Genomic DNA, 6578 nt, shown 5'->3' on the forward strand with positions numbered 1-6578 from the left:
CCTACTTGACCCTTTCTCAACCATATCTGCGAACAGGTAGTTATGATCTCCTCCTATAACATGTCTAAGAAGGTACATGTTGTTGGAGAGGTGATGAGATAGGGACAGTTTTCTCCATAAAGATCAGATGGATGGATGGGCGGATGCTTCCAATAACAGGGGTTTTTCTTTGATGTCTTCTTGCTATCAATTTTTTCATTTTCTGTGACTCGCAGACTTCCTTTAGAGTTGCTGTCCTTTGGAAATGAGGACTGCAGAGGACTGAGAAACAGATGCTATACATGGATTTATGACGAACTTGCCTCTGTGCACTGCTGAAGGAATGAAGCAAGAAAGAGCAAAACACCCTAGAGAAGATAACCCAGACATTAAATCACAACACCCAGGTTAGCAGCTGCAGAGGGACAACTCTTCAAAGCTGTCTTCTTGCCAGAGTCGGGATTGCTAAGGATGGGAATCTAGAGATGAGTTAAAGATTTCATTAGCTAAAAGACCCACCCTGCAGAAAATGGGATGAAGCAGCCACAGTCAACTCACAGAGTGAAAGAGAACCTGGCTATGGCACACAAGAGCTGTGATTTTGACACTGACGCTGAATTTGGTCTGCCAAGGGCCTGATATGGGAACATTAAACATAGGCAAAGCAGTGTGTGTTTAGGTATCTGCTATTTTACATCCATGGGAAAAACTGACATTTCTATTAAGTAGCTTTCAGTGATTATATCTATGTGAAAGAAAGAAATGAGAAAGCCTTTTTGCTTACAGATAATTTCTTCAGCCTGCTCAGAGAAGCAAGGCTAAACACAATATAGAACTGACGGAATCATTTCTAGCAATGGCCATGTCAATAGATCTCAGTGTCTGGGCCAGGAATGAATGTAGTAAGACACCGGAAAGCCAGCAAAGCCTAAAAGAATAGGATGAAGACAGACCAGCTCATTAAGGTGGGCTCATATTCATGAGCCCAAAACTGCCCTGCAAAAAGAAATAAAAGGAAGATCTGCAAAGGTGTGAACATGCAGAGCTTGTTCAAGCTATCGTCGAGTTCAGGAACTGCATGCAGATCCAAAGAGAATCTGTGGGAAAATGATAGAATGCCAGTTCATGTTATTGACAATCAATAAAGGATACATTTACACAAAACATTTGCACTTTTTTTTTGTGCAGAAAGTAAACAAACAAAGCAAGCAGCCTCATTTTTTGCACAGCAAGACTTTGGGGAGAATGTTTTTAAAAGAGAGGGGGAGTAGCAAATACAAGTGCACAAATGGGGTGCAGATCACCTTAAAGTATAAGCAAAGCCATCATGTCACTTTCCAGAAATGTTGAACACCTCTAGGGGGAGATTCCTTCAGGAAACAAGGAGAAAACTAAAAATCTTGAAGCAAAGTTAGTTCTAGTAAACTGGACCCAACCAGAAAGTCACAGTTGTAGCTTATTATCCTGGAGGAAAAGGAAAATCTGAATCACGCACTGTCCTGCACTTAACAAGCAGGGTCTTAATGATACCCCATTTAATTCTCCCTACTTGAAGGGGGAAAGTGCTGAAAAAGTAAAATTCCAGAATAGATTAAATATGTGTTGAAATCTAAGACAATTTAAAAATTAAATTCATGCTTTAGCTGAAATTCATATTGGTTTTAATAAAGTTTAAGTTAAGCATCAGAACAAGGTTCAAAATTATCATCATAAAAATACTTACTCCTAAACCAAAAAGTCCATGACATACAGTAGTCTCAAAGCTGTTTCATCTCATCTGTACTCGGAAGTTCTGGATAACTGATCCAGTCCAGGTCGAACTTTATAGCTTGAAGCACACTGATTTTTTCTCAGGGTAAAATCATATATAGTCTCACATACATCTGTCATTCTGTACATAGACTTAGGGTGAAGCAAATTTGCTCTTTAAAAGTGAGCTAAAATATATATATACACACATATACCCAACCCAAAGACATTACCTGTTCTTTCTGCTTCAGCAGTACAGAGATTTTTTCCACAAGAGTACCTTGAGAAGATTCTTTTTTTTAAGAGAAAGCCGCCCCTTTTTGGAAGCAGAACTGCACAACGAGGGGTGCAGCTCTGCAGAACAGGTGCTCCAATTCTCTCTGGGGCTCTGGAGCTCAGGAGCTGCAGTGCACTTGCTCTCCACCTATTTATACAGCTTCCCGAGAGGAAATTTCTTGAGCACTGCTCTTCAGAAACAATCAGGGGAAAATGCCGTTTTCATCGTCCAGCCTGATGTGAAAGCTCATGGCTGCAGCCCTCCGGCTGCACTGTGCGCGTGCTGTTGAAGAGCTGTTTTGTCACCATGCCTGCTGAATCTCAGGCAGAGAAAGGGATGGGCTGAAGTTATCTGCTTCGCGTCTGAAGTCACATGATCCCTTTCAAGAGGAATGGCCTTTCTGCTGTGTTGAGGCAATGATTTGCATTCTAGCAGATCTAGCACACCGGAAAAAAACATCAGGGCAGTCCAGGTATTTTTTTATCTGATGTGACTGGAATGGTTATGAAAGCCCTTAAGGAAGAAAATACTGAATTTACCATGAGGCATTGTATCTGCATGCCAGTCATAAAGGTGTTCTCCAAAACACTCAGTCATACCCAGATAATGGGACAAGTATGAAGCACTCAAATCTTGCGCTCAGCAGCACTGCGCTAACGCCTGTGCATTTCATTTCTTCATGTGCATGCACATGTTCTCCCCATAAATGTGTGACTGGAATTCAGTGAACTCCGTTCATGTTTCAGCTCGTCTGCTCCTTGTTCGACTACTGGAAAGGGATTGGACAAGCTGAGAATGCTGCAGCGTTGCTCCCCTGTGCAGTCAGGAAGCCGTGGCGCTGCATGCTCTGAAATCAAACCCTGACCCCTGGCAGCAGGGCCCGCACCTCTGACCTAGCTCCTCTCCATGCTGACCACAGGCTCTCAGTCACTGCACAGGTGCCCGGGGAAGGGCAGAGCCTTCACGCCCCCAGGATTTGTTATTGCCCACTGCTAGCACAACAGCCCCCAAGGAATCTGCCGCTTCTAGCATGGGGCACTGTATCAATAGCATGGGGACATGGGATTTTGATCGCACACACACCACCAAACCACTCAAAAATATTAGGTGACAGTAGAAGTACGGTATTGTAATATCACCAGTACAGTCTTGGCCCCAGTCCTCAGCATCGCCCATCCTATACACCACCTTTACCCCCAGCCTGTCCTTCCACCCCTCTCCGGAAGCTGGGGCGGGGCTGCTTGCTGCCATGCAAAGTGATGGAACAGAGCAGGGCAGCCACTTCTGTGGGGTCAGGGCAGGGGGGCCGTGGGTCCAAAAAGGACCACAGGTTATAAAGCATGCTGTGGTGGGACGAAGCTCCGCATGGGTGGGCACAAGGTGGGGATCTCTGTGCCCACATGACGGAGTCCTGCCAGGACTGGATAGGGAACAAAAGATTTCTGAGAACAGAGACAAAGCAAGATCTGGTCCCTCCTGCCCCCGCCCCAAAGGTCTAATAATATCGTAACATGGTATTTTCAGGAACTTTTTGCCATCAGTCTGGTGACAGTTCTAAAGACATCAACCACCACTGTGAAGGACATAGTGATCAAACCGTCTTTTGGGACAGACAGACAACTGCCTTTACTGTGACAGAACGGATACATTTATTAATGTGCAAAAGACATTTAAAGTGGCAAAGCAGTAAAGCAGTAGGCACTGTGTGAATGCGCTGGTTTGACTGACTGAGCTAATCCTTTGAGGTTCTGGAGTCCCAGACACAAGCTTCCACTTCCAAAGCTGTTCCTCTCCTGTGAGACGAGACAGTAAATGGAATACATACCAGGCGCGATAATTGTGCACGACCCAGAAGAGTTTTGATGTTTGTTTTTCTGGCAGGATGCACTTTCCCTGATCAGAGTTACAGTAGCTAATAATTTATGTATGATCGCACTGTTCTGCCAAAATGCATGCAAACAAAGATACATCACAACCTCTTTCCGCTGCACTCTGGGGATACGCATTATCTATAAAACATTTATTGTTTTATAGATACCTGACAAATTCATCTATATTGGCGTTTACCAAGATCTCTGCACAATGAGAGGCTATAAGGTTCGCTCCAACGGCCAACAAATCCATCAGAAACGTTTCATCCGAGATCAATGGCAGAGGGATCAAACCCTTAGCTGTTAGGTTCTTCAGGACATAAAGCCTCCACTGCATGGTTTCTTTTGTTGTTCATGGAAGCTGTTCGTCCTGTGTCTCAGTGGTCTGACATGAGGAAGCAACCCGATAAAGAGCCAGTCTTGCTGGACTGAGCCACCTCTCCAGTTACCTCTGGGGATCACAGTAACATGCAACTCGAGGAAACGCAAATGTGCTTTCCACATTAACCTTCCCTGTTCAAGTCCAAGGACATAGGCTGTACCAAACAAGAGTGATCTCCTTTATACGTAGGGCAAAGAGAACTTACCACTCCCACCAACAAGGTCACACATACTACCGCTTCTTTGTTCAGCAGTCATGTAGCACACGCACACTTAAGATGCTGAAAAGAGGTTTAGCATGCATCAGCAGCTGCAACAGAAAGTAGGCCAAAAATTCTGACAATGTGTTGTTGAGCAGTCTAGCATGACAAGAAAAAAACCAGTTATGTTTCTAGCACAGAAATCAGGACATCCCTTTACAAGCAGCCCTTCTTGATGTAATAGCATATACTCTGTTTTCCAAACACTTTGGAAACATTAACCTCCTGAGGAAGCCTCCATGCAGGCATTCCACATACATAATTCCAGTTGTGCTTCAGGCCTGCTTCTCAGAAGCATCCACTACAAAGTGATGTAACCAATACTTTTGAGAAAGACTGAAGATAATCATAGTCAATGTGATCCTTCTGAGCCCTGGGCGGGGTTCCCCCCCTCTTACCCTACCAAGCTCAAAGAAGTATTTTTATGTGACCCAACAAAGTATTTTAAAGTACTAGCCAGGGTACAAGTCTCTGCCCGAGAGACCTGGATGTCCAGTCACAAGTAGAAAGGATAAAAAAAGAAATGAAGAGAGAAATAAATGTCCAGAATAATTTTGAACTCTGTCTCAGTCAGAGAGATGACAGAAATCTGTTCTCACAAATCAGAAGGAGTAGGTTAATTTGGGTGAACAGGAAAAGAAATCTCCCCCCTCCCCCCTAACAATTTCTGGGTGAGATGACAAATAAAAGACGTCAAAACTATCATCCTTGGCAAAAAGAAGACCAAACCAGAAATGTGAAAGAAAGGCAGCTGTAGGGCCTCCAGGCTCCTGAAGGCCAAGAAACTAAACCAGAACACTATGAAAGCATCAGGATACCTTCTGAAAAATGAGAACAAATTCTTTAAAAAAGGAAAATTTCCCAAATTATCAGCTGAATGCAGATTATTCTGGGAAGCAATGACTAATGACCTAATTTGCACAACTCTACCTCCCTCACAAGTTAGCTTCAGCCTCCACTTAGAGCCTATAGAGATGATAGCTATCTACAGCACTCAGGTTTGCCAAATCTTAGCAAAACAACACGAGGAAAAAGAAATGGGCACAAGAATTGCCTAATGACAGCTTGATCCGCATTTTGTTGCTCTGGTGAACCATAAGCTGCACAGACAGTGCAAAAACCTACATCCTGAAGCCTCAAGCCTACCAGACTGTCTCTTCCCAAAAGGTGCCTCTGGGTTAAGCCAGGCTGTTCAGGTCAGGAGGGTACACAGATTTGACCCACACGCTAATGATCAGTATGTAAAAGGATTTTAAAATTTATTTTCTATTGTTGTTTTAAGAGTGACAACTACCAGCTAGTAAGTGAAACCATCAGATACACGGTAGGGGGTCAACAAAGTCCATGGAAATAATTTTCTTCACCTCTATTTTAATCTTATCCTTATGAGATTGCTTCTAATGATAAAAAGACAAAACTTTCTACCTTGTAACAGTAAATCATCTGCTGCTTCAGCAAAATAATAATAATTTCACGAGTCAGGGCAACTACTGTATTTAGCTACAAGCAATACACTGTTTTGCTTACAGGCACCACACGTTCGGAAAATTAACAAACTTTTACATTCCAAAAAATAGTTTCTGTTCACAACTTTTAACCACAGTCCTGTAAACGCTGTACATGCGCCTTAATTTGTACTTCTAGAAGCCACTCCCTTTGGGATGCGAGGATTTAGTATGGTGAGGACTGAGCTAATGTGACTAGCGCAAAAACCCAGGTAAAACATAATAGATGACACAAGGCAATTATTGTGTGGTGTAAAGGATGACAAAAAAGCCCCTGAATGAATGAATACCTGAAGCAGATGGGCACAGAACTGCAGAGAAACAGCCGCGCTGCTGTGGACCCTCCAAAGAGCCATTTTCTGCAGCAGACCCGCCACGAATCCACAACCTAAGTAATCTTGGCGATTGCTGGACGGGAGCCGGGGGTGAGCGGATAGTACGAGCAGCTCGATCAGCTTCCCTTTAGCAAAGACAGACCTACGAACACTCAGGCCTTCTCCTGCTACATTCGCCTGTAACCACATCCACACGGTCTCCCTTTCACGCCTCATTTTAA

The sequence above is a fragment of the Egretta garzetta genome, unplaced genomic scaffold (assembly GCF_000687185.1).
Source record: "Egretta garzetta isolate BGI_Z169 unplaced genomic scaffold, ASM68718v1 scaffold111, whole genome shotgun sequence".
Taxonomy (NCBI): domain Eukaryota; kingdom Metazoa; phylum Chordata; class Aves; order Pelecaniformes; family Ardeidae; genus Egretta; species Egretta garzetta.